Source organism: Hemibagrus wyckioides, linkage group LG26 (assembly GCF_019097595.1).
Source record: "Hemibagrus wyckioides isolate EC202008001 linkage group LG26, SWU_Hwy_1.0, whole genome shotgun sequence".
In the NCBI taxonomy this organism is placed as follows: Eukaryota; Metazoa; Chordata; class Actinopteri; order Siluriformes; family Bagridae; genus Hemibagrus; species Hemibagrus wyckioides.
This window is the reverse complement of record NC_080735.1, coordinates 21,106,018-21,125,048: the sequence shown is the minus strand read 5'-3', so window position 1 is coordinate 21,125,048 and position 19,031 is coordinate 21,106,018.

Genomic DNA, 19,031 nt, shown 5'->3' with positions numbered 1-19,031 from the left:
TAAAGAACAGTCAAGGTTCCTGTTTATCTCCAACATCTCCAACAATACTTTCCCAAATACCTGTAATATCTGTACTTCTGTGTTTGCATGAAACAACAATCTTTCAAATGACACAGAACAGTTTGTTAAAGTTTATAAACAAAAACATGTATTCAAAATATACACCTATTGTCAAAAATAAAGATAAATTAGAAAGATTGTAAGTATCTTGTAACTTTTGTACAATGCTTGCACATTTAATAAATAAACAATAAGGACAGCCGATGAGTGCAAAGTTCAGTATAATCTGAATATCTTGTTACACACCCAGTACTGAACACACCCTTCACACATTGCTTATTAAGCTTACCTCCTGAGTTACACCTATTTATATTTTTACCCTGTTTATATTTAATATTTAATGTTCTGTGTCTGATGTTCTACATTGACTGAATCACATTAACACACACAGTGTTAACATTCAAACTTGCCACAATATATTTTTAAAAAGTGGCTGTGGGTTTTATTTTTGCAAACCAGTCTTATAATCTTCACAAACACATAGAGAAGGAAAGAAATTCACAGTTCACTGATGTCAACATTAAAATCTGTTAAACACCTTTTAATACAAAAAATGTGCATTGTATTTATGGTGGACTTATTATAGTGATATTATAGATTATATTATAGTGAATACACTATGATTGGTCCATTAAGAGTTTAGTGCCTATAGTGCAGATAAATGTAAGTTTAAGAATAAACCTGATGGGAAATATGACACAATTGCACGTGCGCAACAGAAAAGACAATAAAGTCATGCTTGAGTAAAAAATGCTGCCACACTGCATTCTAGGGACAGAAAGTTTGTCCTAGGTACATAAAGTGCAACGTGTGCAACCAGGTGTAAACAGTGAAAGACAAAAAGTGCAGAAACAGAAAAACAGCGCCGAAAAAAACGTGCAACAAAATAGAATGTACAAACTAGTGAAACTGTAAAACCAGTGGTATTTTATAACATATATCTGTGTAAACATACCTGAAAAAAGCTAATTCAATGTGTACAAATAATTGTTCCAAGGAGTAGCATATATACGGAGAAAAGCAGTGGGCCTAAAACAGAACCTTGTGGAATACTGAAAATAACCTTGGTATGCATAGAGAAGTCACCAGATAGTTAAGATCTATACGGTGACAATGATCAGTCAGATAAGACCTGAGCCAGGAGAGGGCTGTTCCCTTAACACCAACATGTTCTAGCTTATCAAGTAGAATATTGTGGTCAGTGGTGTCAAAAGCTGCACTAAAATCCAGTAACACCAGTAAGGAGACATAACCCTAATCAGAGGATGAGTATATAACTATAACTGGGCGGACAAACGTCATTTAATGCTTTATACTCGTTTGGTTTAATTAATGTTTCTGTTAAGCATAGAACACTAAATTTCTGATCAGTAATTTCATTTCATTAACAATAAGCACTTAAGATGCAAGAGATCTTATATTTAACAGTCCTAGCATCAAATCAAAAGTGCTGGCTGTGCATTCACTATGACCTTATTTTATACTAATGAGGTTACTAAAACAAATTTCCTGATTGTTAAAATATGTTTATTTAGCTCAGGGAACAGACACGTTACATACACAGTACTGAACACACCCTTCACACATTGATCATTAAGTTGGCACATTATACATATTTACCTCCTGAGTCACACCTATTTATATTTTTACTCTGTTTATATTTAATGTTCTGTGTCTTTCTCCAGCACTATTAAAATTCCATTGTACGCACACACATACAGTGTTAACATTCAAACTTTCCACAATATATTTTGAAAAGTGGCTGTGGGTTTTATTTTTGCAAACCAGTGTTTAATCCTCACAAACACATTAAGATAGAAAGAAATTCACGTTTTACTGATGCCAACATTAAAATCCTGTCAAACACCCATAATCCACGTGAGAGAGGATTTAAAAAAGTCATGAAACATATTAAAAAAAAAACAAAAAAAAACTAAAGACTAAAAATGTACATTGTTTAATGGTGGACTTTAGATTATATTATAGTGAATACACTATGATTGGTCCATTGATAATTTAGTGCCTGCAGTGCAGATGAATGTAAATAAGAATAAATGTTAACTTCTTCCTTATGGGAAATAGTACTTACAATACCGAAAGTACTATGCATCATAAGAATGATCAAACTATGTCACAATTGCACATGCACAACAGAAAAGACAATAAAGTCATGCTTGACTACCAAATGCTGCTACACTGCATTCTTCTATTTCTTCTGTTTTCTTGAGAGACTAGTTATTTTATCCTGGAACTTTGCCAAAATCACAAGGTGATATAAAAGTTAATATTGGGATTTTACCCCTGCTTTAATATAAAACTAACAGCCAAATAAACATAAAAAGTCCATTTTTAACCCAACGTCCAGGTGATCCAGGTGAGATTTGATAGCAGTGTGAACTTCTACAGGCCATGGCTGGAGTATAGGAATGGCTTTGTGAATGCAGATGGAGAAAACTGGCTGGATGTGAGATAAAACTGTGCATGCTGATTTATATTAACACACAATGCTTTTATTATTCAACACAGAAGCTGCATTTCAGACAAGACGATGAAGTTTTATAATTAATTTTATAGATGTTTTATCCAAAAACCCTTCAAACATACAGTGTTTATATACTTCAATAAATTTGCAAGTTACGTCTTATTATAAGTTATATTATTATATATTATTATAGTGTTATAAATAACTTCACCACAACATTGTCAGTCAACTCATTGTTTAACATGGAGTTTATATCTGTATGTAGAAAGAAACATAAAAACATTCCTCTTGGGAAACCTTAATAACTCTTCTGAACAAGCACATGCTCAGCTTTTTCTCTCTGTCTTCTCTCACTTTACATATAAAATCAGGACATTTTCAATAGCTTTCAAATTGAAGCTTTCAATAACTCCATTTACAGAAGGGTAATACACCAATGTGCGATTTGTGCTCTCTTTCAGTGACGCAGCAAACTCTGGTAAAAGGAACTGAGGCCCATTGTCACGTACTAGAGTGGTCAGGTTGCCACACCTACTGAAGACAAAGAAAATGCAGTCATTGCTTTTGTTTCAACACACGCAGTAAAGGCTACTTCAAACAATTTAGTATAATGTCCACAGAAAGGCATATCTAACAGGTGGTCATTTTTTCTGCATGAAAAATAGTGTGTCCATTGTGTTTTTTTTTCTTGTTGTTGATTTTATTTCGTCCTTCCAATTTCCTGATGGCCCTCACGTGCAACGCGGACCAATGACTCAGTTCTCTAGGTATCACCAGCCGAGAACCTCTGAACACAAAATCAGCTTGCGCATGGAACTCATGCATTAGTTTGGTTACTCAGAACACTGGGAGCTCAGGAGTGGGATGTATATTTCGTCAGAGAAGGACCGAAAGAGAAAAGAGAGAAAACAAATATTAGGTATGCTTGTGATCATGTGATGTTTAAAGACAATGTAGGTTATGTGTAAAGTGCCAGCAGGGACTCCAGCACGAATAGCTTTGACAGCATAACTAAAGGGGAGAGCCAGAAGGTGACAGACATGAAGGCTTCCCGGGACATAAAGCGTCCAACCACTTCGGTCAGCAAACCTGAATGACTTGCAAGGCTGCTAAGGCAAAGCATCCAAAAGATCACTCAGGTACTGTGGTGCCAGACTATTTAGTGCTTTATAGGTCATTAACAGAATTTTATAATCAATGCGAAATTTGACTGGGAGCCAATGCAGTGTTGCAGTGATGTGTTCATATCTTCTGGTTCTGGTTAGGACTCTAGTTGCTGCATTCTGGACTAACTGGAACTTGTTTATTCTCCTACTGAAACAGACAGTAAGGCATTACAATAATCCAACCTAGAGGTAACAAAAGCATGAACTGTTTTTTCTGCATCATGTAGCGATATTTCTCATCTTAGCAATATTTCTGTGATGAAAGAAGGCTACCCTAGAGATATTATTTACATGAGCTTCAAATGAAAGACCAGAGTCAACAATCATACCAAGGTCTTTTAATGCTGAACATAATAAAACAGAAAGACCATTCAGAGGTACTCTGTAATAAGTCTTGTCTAATTTCTGTCTTGTCAGATTTAAGCAGGAAGAAGTTAGTGAGCATCCACTGTCTAATGTCCTTTACACATTCTTCAATCTTAATAAGCTGGAGTCTCTCATCTGACAGCTAAAACATATAGCTGTGTTTTATTGGCATAGCAATGGAAGCTAATCCAGAGTTTACAAATACAAATACTTTCTCCAAGGGGTAGCCGGAGAAAAGCAGTGGGCCTAAGACAGAACCTTGTGGCACACCGAACATAACCTTGGTATGCACAGAGAAGTCACCATTTAGATCTCCTGTCAGGGTAGGCAGATGAGGACCCAAATGTAGAACACAGGAGAGCAAGGCAGGCTGAAGAGACCATCTGGCGAGGAGCATGTGCAGCCCACTGGCCTATATAGGACTGATGAGCATAAAATGGTGGAAACCTGAAGTGAGAATTCCGGAACCGGAAGTTTAAACAGGAGATTAATGGAGGCTCCTAGCCCCTTTCCCCATGTGCCATGCAAAGCCAGCCTTGCTTGAGTTTTGGGTCTCCATGGGGGCCTCATCCAGGCTGAGGCCTCCATCACTGCAGAGAACCCTGGCCAGTCGCCAGTCACATACTAATAGCAGGGAGGCAGGGAGATCCTAAACTGAGTGGACTGAACTGATACAGAGGATATCGTCCATCTGTGCTTGGGGGTTGGGCTCGGGCCCTGGGCGCACTGACTAGAGACCTGCCACAATGGGTGAGGATTTCTGTTTTCACTCGGTCAAAGTCACGGCCTCCTCGATCTCCAGGGCATAGAAGGCCATTAATCCTAATCTTTAATATTTGGGTCCATCCTGTGGTACATACCCCTGTAATGTCCCTCATTCTCCTCTGTATTAGTTTCCTTAAGTAATGAAATAGGTAGAGTATTCCATATATTTTAGTTTAATTAAATGTTCTTTGTTCTTAACAATGTCTCACTTCCTTTGAGCAAATATAGTCTGAGTCCAGTCTTACATTCCTCATTTTAATAACACACCGTCCCTATTATTCACTTTATTTATATGGAACTGGAAAAAAGACTGCAGCTTTAAGGTGTTAATGAAAATCAAAATCATTATTATAAAAAACAAATTCACCATTATCATGATATTCCACCATGCAAATATCAGATCAGTAGCCAAACAGTCCCAGGTCATGAGAAAGGCAAAGCTTTCACACACTCAGAGAATCCACAGCCACCTCCTGAAAAAGTAGCGACACTCTGTGCATGTGGCAGGACATTCAGGCAAACACTAAATACAAGACAACTTCATCTGCCTGTGACAGTGATGCCTTGATACCAGATGACATGAATTACTTCTATGCTCAAGTTGAGGCACAGAACAATGAGTAGGCAAGGAAAACCATGCCTCCTCCCAATGACCAGGTTGTTTCTTGACACAGTTCATGGGCATAGATTGTTTGGTGAACTGGGATGTTTGGATGCTGTCCCCTTTACCACTTTCTCATGTTCACTCAGCTTTTCTGACTTAGGAGTGATTGGATGCTTTATGTCTCAGGAAGTCCACATATATGTGTCACCTTTTGGCTCTCTCTCTTTTAGCTATGTTGTCGCTAAGTGCTTTATAGGTCAGTAAGAGTATTTTATAATCAGTGCGAAAGTTGACTGGGAGCCAATGCAGTGTGGGTCAAATAGGAGAGATTCAGTGTGGATATGATGTGATGTGTTCATATCTTCTGTTTCTAGTTAGGACTCTAGCTGCTGAATTCTGGACTACCTGGGGCTTGTTTATTTTATGCTCCTACTGAGAAATCCAGACAGTAAAGCATTACAATAATCTAACCTAGAGATAACAAAAAAGCTGAAGCTCAACACTGCATCATGACTGACATATGTAATCTGGTGTAATTCCCTTTCAAGGGAACTCAGTGCTGTGTCATGACTGACTGATGCAGCATCTCGTTCCCTTCTCAGGGAAATGGGTTACATATGTAACCTGGTGTAGTTCTCTTTCGAGGGAACTCAATGTTGCGTCATGACTGGGAACACTTCATTGAGGAAGTTGTGTCTGAAGCTCTGCGTGCACACAGCAATATATAGGCTCAGACAGGACACGTGACAAAGGGAATACTCGGCAATAAGTCCATATAAGGACATCTATGTCACTCCTGCTTCTTTGTCTTCAGGAAGTGCTCTGTGTACGTGTGTCGATTGTTTGTCCTGTGTGTCTAGACTAGGGAAAAAGAAGATATTTAATAGACTAGGAGAAAAAACAAGAATTTTAAGAGGTGTGTGCATCCATGCAAACAGCATTTCACTGCTATGTACCTGTACTTTACAATGACAATAAAGTTGTATCTATCTATCTATAAAGACATATCTCTTTAGCCTGGCATACACATAATTCATCCCATTACCTTGTACTCCAGGACATCTGATTAAATGCACATTATCATCTAGTGCTGCTAATATCATGAATGGCAGCTACACTAATTCCTTTCCACCTGTTCCTTTTTTTCTACCAATCCTGAGGCATATGGAGATTGTGCCAGCTCCAGTAGACAGAGGCCAACCCTGTGAAGATCCTGAGGCATCCAGAGATGGACCAACTTCAGCTGGGTTCTGCTTCGTGAGGATTTGTGTATATCAAAGCAACACTGCTGACCCTATGTGGACTTCGAGGACGATGACAACCTCCTAATTAATACACACACTAACATTCTACATATGCTTTATGTGCATCACACTGAACACTGTACATAACTGCAGAAAGGACATTGTTCATAATCACACTCTCCGGTGTTTAGAATAATTTATAATCACTCTCTGGTGTTTAGAATAATTTATAATCACTCTCTGGTGTTTAGAATGATTTATAATCACTCTCTGGTGTTTAGAATGATTTATAATCACTCTCTGGTGTTTAGAATGATTTATAATCACACTCTCCGGTGTTTAGAATGATTTATAATCACTCTCCGGTGTTTAGAATAATTTATAATCACTCTCTGGTGTTTAGAATAATTTATAATCACTCTCTGGTGTTTAGAATAATTTATAATCACTCTCTGGTGTTTAGAATAATTTATAATCACTCTCTGGTGTTTAGAATGATTTATAATCACTCTCTGGTGTTTAGAATGATTTATAATCACTCTCTCCGGTGTTTAGAATGATTTATAATCACTCTCTGGTGTTTAGAATGATTTATAATCACTCTCTCCGGTGTTTAGAATGATTTATAATCACTCTCTGGTGTTTAGAATGATTTATAATCACTCTCCGGTGTTTAGAATGATTTATAATCACACTCTCTGGTGTTTAGAATGATTTATAATCACACTCTCTGGTGTTTAGAATGATTTATAATCACTCTCTGGTGTTTAGAATGATTTATAATCACTCTCTGGTGTTTAGAATGATTTATAATCACACTCTCTGGTGTTTAGAATGATTTATAATCACACTCTCTGGTGTCACAAAAATGAGGATGGGTTTTGAGTCTGGTTCCTCTCAAGGTTTCTTCCTCATACCATCTAATGGAGTTTTTCCTTGCCACAGTCACCACAGGCTTGGTCACAAGGGATGATTTTGTCTAACATCTAGGACTTTTTACAGTATGTTTTTTGTTCTTATGTTCTGTAAAGCTGCTTTGAGACAATGTTCATTGTTAAAAGCGCTATACAAATTGAATTGAATTGAACATACATTTACACAACCTCTTACACAAATAAAAGGTTCCTTTACACAAGCATAACATACACATTCGATTTATTATAACATTTAGAAAGGCTACAAATTATCATATTTACTACATATTCTGTCCAATGGAAAAAACTGTTAATATATTTCAAGAAACTGAATAAAAATATATTTTATGAACTCAGCAGAGAATAAAAATAAACTCAAGAGATAAAATAGAGGTCATAAAATGTCGCTACACAAAGATCACAGAATATTCATTTCTCTTGATAGAATAGAAAAAAATCTAAACTTTTTATATATGTTTATATGAAAAAACAAACAACAATATTTACAGTTTATTTAAGTTTTTAGAGACATTTTATTAAGGAGCTAATCATAAAAAATAAAGAAAAGTTCAAAATATTACCTGTGTATATTTGGTCATGTGACTAAATCACAACTAAGGCTAGTGGTAACAGAGGGGATTGTGGGTAACTGTGCAGTGGTGTACACAGTATTTAGGGGGTCAGAGGGGATTGTGGGTAATTGTGCAGTGGTGTACACAGTGTTTGGGGGGTCAGAGGGGATTGTGGGTAACTGTGCAGTGGTGTACACAGTGTTTGGGGGGTCAGAGGGGATTGTGGGTAACTGTGCAGTGGTGTACACAGTGTTTGGGAGGTCAGAGGGGATTGTGGGTAACTGTGCAGTGGTGTACACAGTGTTTGGGAGGTCAGAGGGGATTGTGGGTAACTGTGCAGTGGTGTACACAGTGTTTAGGGGGTCAGAGGGGATTGTGGGTAACTGTGCAGTGGTGTACACAGTGTTTAGGGGGTCAGAGGGGATTGTGGGTAACTGTGCAGTGGTGTACACAGTGTTTGGGGGGTCAGAGGGGATTGTGGGTAATTGTGCAGTGGTGTACACAGTCTTTGGGGGGTCAGAGGGGATTGTGGGTAACTGTGCAGTGGTGTACACAGTGTTTGGGGGGTCAGAGGGGATTGTGGGTAACTGTGCAGTGGTGTACACAGTGTTTAGGGGGTCAGAGGGGATTGTGGGTAACTGTGCAGTGGTGTACACAGTGTTTAGGGGGTCAGAGGGGATTATGGGTAACTGTGCAGTGGTGTACACAGTGTTTGGGGGGTCAGAGGGGATTGTGGGTAACTGTGCAGTGGTGTACACAGTGTTTAGGGGGTCAGAGGGGATTGTGGGTAACTGTGCAGTGGTGTTCACAGTGTTTGAGGGGTCAGAGGGGATTGTGGGTAACTGTGCAGTGGTGTACACAGTGTTTGGGGGGTCAGAGGGGATTGTGGGTAACTGTGCAGTGGTGTACACAGTGTTTAGGGGGTCAGAGGGGATTATGGGTAACTGTGCAGTGGTGTACACAGTGTTTGGGGGGTGAGAGGGGATTGTGGGTAACTGTGCAGTGGTGTACACAGTGTTTAGGGGGTCAGAGGGGATTGTGGGTAACTGTGCAGTGGTGTACACAGTGTTTAGGGGGTCAGAGGGGATTGTGGGTAACTGTGCAGTGGTGTACACAGTGTTTGGGGGGTCAGAGGGGATTGTGGGTAACTGTGCAGTGGTGTACACAGTGTTTGGGGGGTCAGAGGGGATTGTGGGTAACTGTGCAGTGGTGTACACAGTGTTTAGGGGGTCAGAGGGGATTGTGGGTAACTGTGCAGTGGTGTACACAGTGTTTAGGGGGTCAGAGGGGATTGTGGGTAACTGTGCAGTGGTGTACACAGTGTTTAGGGGGTCAGAGGGGATTGTGGGTAACTGTGCAGTGGTGTACACAGTGTTTAGGGGGTCAGAGGGGATTGTGGGTAACTGTGCAGTGGTGTACACAGTGTTTAGGGGGTCAGAGGGGATTGTGGGTAACTGTGCAGTGGTGTACACAGTGTTTAGGGGGTCAGAGGGGATTGTGGGTAACTGTGCAGTGGTGTACACAGTGTTTAGGGGGTCAGAGGGGATTGTGGGTAACTGTGCAGTGGTGTACACAGTGTTTAGGGGGTCAGAGGGGATTGTGGGTAACTGTGCAGTGGTGTACACAGTGTTTAGGGGGTCAGAGGGGATTGTGGGTAACTGTGCAGTGGTGTACACAGTGTTTAGGGGGTCAGAGGGGATTGTGGGTAACTGTGCAGTGGTGTACACAGTGTTTAGGGGGTCAGAGGGGATTGTGGGTAACTGTGCAGTGGTGTACACAGTGTTTGGGGGGTCAGAGGGGATTGTGGGTAACTGTGCAGTGGTGTACACAGTGTTTAGGGGGTCAGAGGGGATTGTGGGTAACTGTGCAGTGGTGTACACAGTGTTTAGGGGGTCAGAGGGGATTGTGGGTAACTGTGCAGTGGTGTACACAGTGTTTAGGGGGTCAGAGGGGATTGTGGGTAACTGTGCAGTGGTGTACACAGTGTTTAGGGGGTCAGAGGGGATTGTGGGTAACTGTGCAGTGGTGTACACAGTGTTTAGGGGGTCAGAGGGGATTGTGGGTAACTGTGCAGTGGTGTACACAGTGTTTGGGAGGTCACAGGGGATTGTGGGTAACTGTGCAGTGGTGTACACAGTGTTTAGGGGGTCAGAGGGGATTGTGGGTAACTGTGCAGTGGTGTACACAGTGTTTAGGGGGTCAGAGGGGATTGTGGGTAACTGTGCAGTGGTGTACACAGTGTTTAGGGGGTCAGAGGGGATTGTGGGTAAATGTGCAGTGGTGTACACAGTGTTTGGGGGGTCAGAGGGGATTGTGGGTAACTGTGCAGTGGTGTACACAGTGTTTAGGAGGTCAGAGGGGATTGTGGGTAACTGTGCAGTGGTGTACACAGTGTTTGGGGGGTCAGAGGAGATTATGGGTAACTGTGCAGTGGTGTACACAGTGTTTAGGGGGTCAGAGGGGATTGTGGGTAACTGTGCAGTGGCGTACACAGTGTTTAGGGGGTCAGAGGGGATTGTGGGTAACTGTGCAGTGGTGTACACAGTGTTTAGGGGGTCAGAGGGGATTGTGGGTAACTGTGCAGTGGTGTACACAGTGTTTGGGGGGTCAGAGGGGATTGTGGGTAACTGTGCAGTGGTGTACACAGTGTTTAGGGGGTCAGAGGGGATTGTGGGTAACTGTGCAGTGGTGTACACAGTGTTTGGGGGGTCAGAGGGGATTGTGGGTAACTGTGCAGTGGTGTACACAGTGTTTGGGGGGTCAGAGGGGATTGTGGGTAACTGTGCAGTGGTGTACACAGTGTTTGGGGGGTCAGAGGGGATTGTGGGCAATTGTGCAGTGGTGTACACAGTGTTTAGGGGGTCAGAGGGGATTGTGGGTAACTGTGCAGTGGTGTACACAGTCTTTGGGGGGTCAGAGGGGATTGTGGGTAACTGTGCAGTGGTGTACACAGTGTTTGGGGGGTCAGAGGGGATTGTGGGTAACTGTGCAGTGGTGTACACAGTGTTTGGGGGGTCAGAGGGGATTGTGGGTAACTGTGCAGTGGTGTACACAGTGTTTGGGGGGTCAGAGGGGATTATGGGTAACTGTGCAGTGGTGTACACAGTGTTTAGGGGGTCAGAGGGGATTGTGGGTAATTGTGCAGTGGTGTACACAGTGTTTAGGGGGTCAGAGGGGATTGTGGGTAACTGTGCAGTGGTGTACACAGTGTTTAGGGGGTCAGAGGGGATTGTGGGTAACTGTGCAGTGGTGTACACAGTGTTTAGGGGGTCAGAGGGGATTGTGGGTAACTGTGCAGTGGTGTACACAGTGTTTGGGGGGTCAGAGGGGATTGTGGGTAACTGTGCAGTGGTGTACACATTGTTTCGGGGGTCAGAGGGGATTGTGGGTAACTGTGCAGTGGCGTACACAGTGTTTAGGGGGTCAGAGGGGATTGTGGGTAATTGTGCAGTGGTGTACACAGTGTTTGGGGGGTCAGAGGGGATTATGGGTAACTGTGCAGTGGTGTACACAGTGGTTGGGGGGTCAGAGGGGATTATGGGTAACTGTGCAGTGGTGTACACAGTGTTTGGGGGGTCAGAGGGGATTATGGGTAACTGTGCAGAGGTGTACACAGTGTTTAAGGGGTCAGAGGGGATTATGGGTAACTGTGCAGTGGTGTACACAGTGGTGAGGGGGTCAGAGGGGATTGTGGGTAACTGTGCAGTGGTGTACACAGTGTTTAGGGGGTCAGAGGGGATTATGGGTAACTGTGCAGTGGTGTACACAGTGTTTGGGGGGTCAGAGGGGATTATGGGTAACTGTGCAGTGGTGTACACAGTGTTTAGGGGGTCAGAGGGGATTGTGGGTAACTGTGCAGTGGTGTACACAGTGTTTGGGGGGTCAGAGGGGATTATGGGTAACTGTGCAGTGGTGTACACAGTGTTTGGGGGGTCAGAGGGGATTGTGGGTAACTGTGCAGTGGTGTACACAGTGTTTGGGGGGTCAGAGGGGATTGTGGGTAATTGTGCAGTGGTGTACACAGTGTTTAGGGGGTCAGAGGGGATTGTGGGTAACTGTGCAGTGGTGTACACAGTATTTAGGGGGTCAGAGGGGATTGTGGGTAACTGTGCAGTGGTGTACACAGTGTTTAGGGGGTCAGAGGGGATTGTGGGTAATTGTGCAGTGGTGTACACAGTGTTTGGGGGGTCAGAGGGGATTGTGGGTAATTGTGCAGTGGTGTACACAGTGTTTGGGGGGTCAGAGGGGATTATGGGTAATTGTGCAGTGGCGTACACATTGTTTGGGGGGTCAGAGGGGATTGTGGGTAACTGTGCAGTGGTGTACACAGTGTTTGGGGGGTCAGAGGGGATTGTGGGTAACTGTGCAGTGGTGTACACAGTGTTTAGGGGGTCAGAGGGGATTGTGGGTAATTGTGCAGTGGTGTACACAGTGTTTGGGGGGTCAGAGGGGATTGTGGGTAACTGTGCAGTGGTGTACACAGTGTTTGGGGGGTCAGAGAGGATTGTGGGTAACTGTGAAGTGGTGTACACAGTGTTTAGGGGGTCACAGGGGATTGTGGGTAATTGTGCAGTGGTGTACACAGTCTTTTGGGGGTCAGAGGGGATTGTGGGTAATTGTGCAGTGGTGTACACAGTGTTTGGGAGGTCAGAGGGGATTGTGGGTAACTGTGCAGTGGTGTACACAGTGTTTAGGGGGTCAGAGGGGATTGTGGGTAACTGTGCAGTGGTGTACACAGTGTTTAGGGGGTCAGAGGGGATTGTGGGTAACTTTGCAGTGGTGTACACAGTATTTGGGGGGGTCAGAGAGGATTGTGGGTAACTGTGCAGTGGTGTACACAGTGTTTTGGGGGTCAGAGGGGATTGTGGGTAACTGTTCAGTGGTGTAGACAGTGTTTAGGGGGTCAGAGGGGATTGTGGGTAATTGTGCAGTGGTGTCCACAGTGTTTGGGGGGTCAGAGGGGATTGTGGGTAACTGTGCAGTGGTGTACACAGTGTTTGGGGGGTCAGATGGGATTGTGGGTAACTGTGCAGTGGTGTACACTGTGTTTAGGGGGTCAGAGGGGATTGTGGGTAATTGTGCAGTGGTGTACACAGTGTTCAGGGGGTCAGAGGGGATTGTGGGTAACTGTGCAGTGGTGTACACAGTGTTTAGGGGGTCAGAGGGGATTGTGGGTATCTGTGCAGTGGTGTACACAGTGTTTGGGGGGTCAGAGGGGATTGTGGGTAACTGTGCAGTGGTGTACACTTTGTTTAGGGGGTCAGAGGGGATTGTGGGTAACTGTGCAGTGGTGTACACAGTGTTTGGGGGGTCAGAGGGGATTATGGGTAACTGTGCAGTGGTGTACACAGTGTTTAGGGGGTCAGAGGGGATTGTGGGTAACTCTGCAGTGGCGTACACATTGTTTGGGGGGTCAGAGGGGATTGTGGGTAATTGTGCAGTGGTGTTCACAGTGTTTGGGGGGGTCAGAGGGGATTGTGGGTAATTGTGCAGTGGCGTACACATTGTTTGGGGGGTCAGAGGGGATTGTGGGTAACTGTGCAGTGGTGTACACAGTGTTTGGGGTGTCAGAGGGGATTGTGGGTAACTGTGCAGTGGCGTACACAGTGTTTGGGGGGTCAGAGGGGATTGTGGGTAACTGTGCAGTGGCGTACACAGTGTTTAAGGGGTCAGAGGGGATTGTGGGTAACTGTGCAGTGGTGTACACAGTGTTTAGGGGGTCAGAGGGGATTGTGGGTAACTGTGCAGTGGTGTACACAGTGTTTAGGGGGTCAGAGGGGATTGTGGGTAACTGTGCAGTGGTGTACACAGTGTTTAGGGGGTCAGAGGGGATTGTGGGTAACTGTGCAGTGGTGTACACAGAGTTTAGGGGGTCAGAGGGGATTGTGGGTAATTGTGCAGTGGTGTACACAGTGTTTGGGCGGTCAGAGGGGATTGTGGGTAATTGTGCAGTGGCGTACACATTGTTTGGGGGGTCAGAGGGGATTGTGGGTAACTGTGCAGTGGTGTACACAGTGTTTGGGGGGTCAGAGGGGATTGTGGGTAACTGTGCAGTGGCGTACACAGTGTTTGGGGGGTCAGAGGGGATTGTGGGTAACTGTGCAGTGGCGTACACAGTGATTAAGGGGTCAGAGGGGATTGTGGGTAACTGTGCAGTGGTGTACACAGTGTTTAGGGGGTCAGAGGGGATTGTGGGTAACTGTGCAGTGGCGTACACGGTTTGTGGGGGGGCAGAGGGGATTGTGGGTAACTGTGCAGTGGTGTACACAGTATTTAGGGGGTCAGAGGGGATTGTGGGTAACTGTGCAGTGGTGTACACAGTGTTTGGGGGGTCAGAGGGGATTGTGGGTAATTGTGCAGTGGTGTCCACAGTGTTTGGGGGGGTCAGAGGGGATTGTGGGTAACTGTGCAGTGGTGTACACAGTGTTTGGGGGGTCAGAGGGGATTGTGGGTAACTGTGCAGTGGTGAACACAGTGTTTGGGGGGTCAGAGGGGATTGTGGGTAACTGTGCAGTGGTGTACACAGTCTTTAGGGGGTCAGAGGGTATTGTGGGTAATTGTGCAGTGGTGTACACAGTCTTTGGGGGGTCAGAGGGGATTGTGGGTAATTGTGCAGTGGTGTCCACAGTGTTTGGGGGGTCAGAGGGGATTGTGGGTAACTGTGCAGTGGTGTACACAGTGTTTGGGGGGTCAGAGGGGATTGTGGGTAACTGTGCAGTGGTGTACACAGTCTTTAGGGGGTCAGAGGGGATTGTGGGTAATTGTGCAGTGGTGTACATAGTCTTTGGGGGGTCAGAGGGGATTGTGGGTAATTGTGCAGTGGTGTCCACAGTGTTTGGGGGGTCAGAGGGGATTGTGGTTAACTGTGCAGTGGTGTACACAGTGTTTGGGGGGTCAGAGGGGATTGTGGGTAACTGTGCAGTGGTGTACACAGTGTTTAGGGGGTCAGAGGGGATTGTGGGTAATTGTGCAGTGGTGTACACAGTGTTTGGGGGGTCAGAGGGGATTGTGGGTAATTGTGCAGTGGTGTACACAGTCTTTGGGGGGTCAGAGGGGATTTTGGGTAATTGTGCAGTGGTGTCCACAGTGTTTGGGGGGTCAGAGGGGATTGTGTTTAACTGTGCAGTGGTGTACACAGTGTTTGGGGGGTCAGAGGGGATTGTGGGTAACTGTGCAGTGGTGTACACAGTCTTTAGGGGGTCAGAGGGGATTGTGGGTAATTGTGCAGTGGTGTACACAGTCTTTGGGGGGTCAGAGGGGATTATGGGTAATTGTGCAGTGGTGTCCACAGTGTTTGGGGGGTCAGAGGGGATTGTGGTTAACTGTGCAGTGGTGTACACAGTGTTTGGGGGGTCAGAGGGGATTGTGGGTAACTGTGCAGTGGTGTACACAGTGTTTAGGGGGTCAGAGGGGATTGTGGGTAACTGTGCAGTGGTGTACACAGTGTTTAGGGGGTCAGAGGGGATTGTGGGTAATTGTGCAGTGGTGTACACAGTGTTTGGGGGGTCAGAGGGGATTGTGGGTAACTGTGCAGTGGTGTACACAGTGTTTGGGGGTCAGAGGGGATTGTGGGTAATTGTGCAGTGGCGTACACATTGTTTGGGGGGTCAGAGGGGATTGTGGGTAACTGTGCAGTGGCGCACACATTGTTTGGGGGGTCAGAGGGGATTGTGGGTAATTGTGCAGTGGTGTACACAGTGTTTGGGGGGTCAGAGGGGATTGTGGGTAACTGTGCAGTGGCGTACACATTGTTTGGGGGGTCAGAGGGGATTGTGGGTAACTGTGCAGTGGTGTACACAGTGTTTGGGGGGTCAGAGGGGATTGTGGGTAATTGTGCAGTGGCGTACACATTGTTTGGGGGGTCAGAGGGGATTATGGATAGAGGAATAGTGGAGTAATATGCATTTTCTTCAGTATTTGAATATGGTGTTTGGTCTTTAATCTCATCATAGTGGGGAATCTAGAAAAATAAGAATGAAAGTGTCTTATAAATCCAGAGATAAATAAACTGCACATTCCCACAACTCTCAATCTGAAGTGTCTTTTAAAACAGACAGAACTTCTTATTAAACAGGAAAGTCATGTTCACTCAGATACTCACTTCTGAAAGACTTTCCAGCACATTTCTGTCCAAGAGACCTGTGAAAGAGAAAATCATGTGACTGAAAAACTCTCACTTTTTAAACAGCTGATTGTGTTATTAGTGTCAGTTTAGATTAAAGAAACAAATGATATTTTATTTTGTTTTTCCGAAACAAACACATATCAATGTATTTTCTAGAATCCCAGAGCGCCGTATTCTGATTTAATTCAAAGAGAAATAATGTTCTTATTTGTAATCTTTTAATGAATATTATGCCATGTGGTGCAGATCAAATGTACTATATTCTCTTGTGTTTTCCATTTCGAACAATAGAAGGTTCTAGTGATACAGTTCTGATTTTTACCTTGTGACCTTTTACATCTAAGCTTGTATATCAGCGCTAATCCAACAACTGACAGCAACAGCAGGAGCACAGAGATGACCACAGTGATGGTGGTGGTGATGAAGGAATCTGCTGAAAATATCAGAGGAGAAAGGAGATGTTGATGAAGGTGATTCAACGTTGGTCATTTGTTCACAGGGAAGACTTAAGGGTGCTTATTGGGCTTTCTACCAACTAGGATAGTATAGCAACACCATAGCACCCATCTGAAATATAACAAGCATCTTAGAAGACTTTAGCAACCAACCGGGTAAGCATAGCAACCAGCTAGTAATATCTTAACAATCTCTTGTTGTCAACTAGCAATGTCCCCATGGCAACACACAAACAACCACCTAGTATACCATAGCAACTATGTAACAACACATGAGCAAACACCTGGAACAGCATAGAAACTACCCAGTGACACCCTAGCTATTAACTAGGTTATCAGAGCAAACATCTGTGATAGCATAGCAACCTCCTAACAATACAGAATCAACCATCTGGAATACTACAGAAACTGCCAAGCAACACTCCAGCAACTTGGATAGCACAGCAACCACATAGCAACACCCTAACAACTAACTGGGTTAGACTTTCTACCACATAGCAACACAGTAGCAAACAATTGTGTGCAGAGCAACCACTTAACAACATAGCACCTACCTAGTAACACCCTAGCAACCAGCTGGGTTAGCTTAGCCATGACCTAGAGACAAAGAGAACGGACAATAAATGTGTGTATTGTAAAGTCTTACCAGACTCAGATTTGGTTAATGTGCCGTCTGGACTCTCTGGTGTGTCCTCTGTTACTTCTGTTTACAGAAACCATAAAGTAAAACTGTGTTCATACTTTAATGGACAAAAAAGACAAATAAGTCATAACATTGACTGTGGTTTCCTCTGAACTTTGTGGCTTTAAACTGGTGAAAGAAAAATTCTTTACATGAAGCATTTCTTTAGCTAGATTTCCAAACAGATATCAAGCAGCAGTAAGAGTCATTATACCATTTAGAGGAACTATTTTTAACTGAGTTATTCTTTCAGTAATTCACTGCAATATGATGGTAAAAAAATCTCACCAGTACCTCGGAGCTGAATTACTGTGAAGAGCGAATGATAACTGACTGCAGTCTCTTCATTAATAACTACACAGGAATAAACTCCAACATCATCTTCTCTCACATCAGTGATGTTCACACTGAAAACTTTATTCCTCCTGTCATCAGAAATGGAGAATCTGTCGTCCTGGTGCGGTTGTGTTCCGCTGGTCCGGATCAGTTCAGTACCAGCGATAGTGTCCAGTCTGTAGAAGGACTTGGGGTTTGTTTTAAACTCTACTGGATAGGAGCAGCTGATCATCAGAGTCTGTCCCAAATAACCTGTTATTGTTTTTGTCCCACAACATGGATCTGTCAATCACACACACTGAATTAGTGTAGAATTATTTCTCTCCCAGCTGTCATGAGTTCAGCTTTTACTGAAATCTACATTCATGTGCTTTATGTGTACAAAGGAGAACAACGTCCCTGTGATTCTGCTCTAGAAGCAAAATTAACAGGGTTATGTAATGGGGTGAGAAAATATAATCTCTGAGTTTACTTAAAACAGTAACCCCCCCCATTTAAATGTGTATGGGGCTTTTTTTTTTCTAGATAATGTAAACATCTTTGTGGCATTACACCGCCACGCCAATAGATGGCAGACATCCTGAGTCAATGTCAGATTTATTATTGTTTCCCAGTGTTTTAAAATTAGTGTAAAAAGTAGTTTTAAAAAGTGTATGTTGTCTATTGGGTTCAGCCTCCATTTTGAGTATTCAGTATGTGCACTAGTACTTTTTTCCTTCTGGTCTTTAAGACTTTGTGGTATCATGATAGATGTTATTTTGTATTTTTGAGACACTCTGTTTGCACTCATTAGAAAGTATCTGATATATATGATCTACATTATTATAGATCTATGTTAGGCTTAAATATATCTGTGTACCTGCATATAAATTACATTTATATTTACATTTAACAGTTACATCTGAAGAGTGTTACACTTCACTTGACTTAATATTTCTGATTTTCAGGCAAAATCTCTACATGTAAATCAAAATAGAATGATTTTCTAGTTATATTTAGATCAGCTGAAGCTGCTGGGTTTATCATGGATTATATTTAAAAATTATAATGACTGAATGTATCAAATGTCAAAGATCTAAAACGTTCTCACCACTTTTCACTGTCAGCTTAATGTCTTGATTCCACGTCTGAATATCTCCAATCTGATACATTCCAGTATCCTGTAAACTCAGGTTTCTGAATATCAGTGAAATGATTCCTTCAGAGTAAAACAGAGAAAATCTGTCCTTATGAACCACTGTCTGTAAATCTGAGACCTGA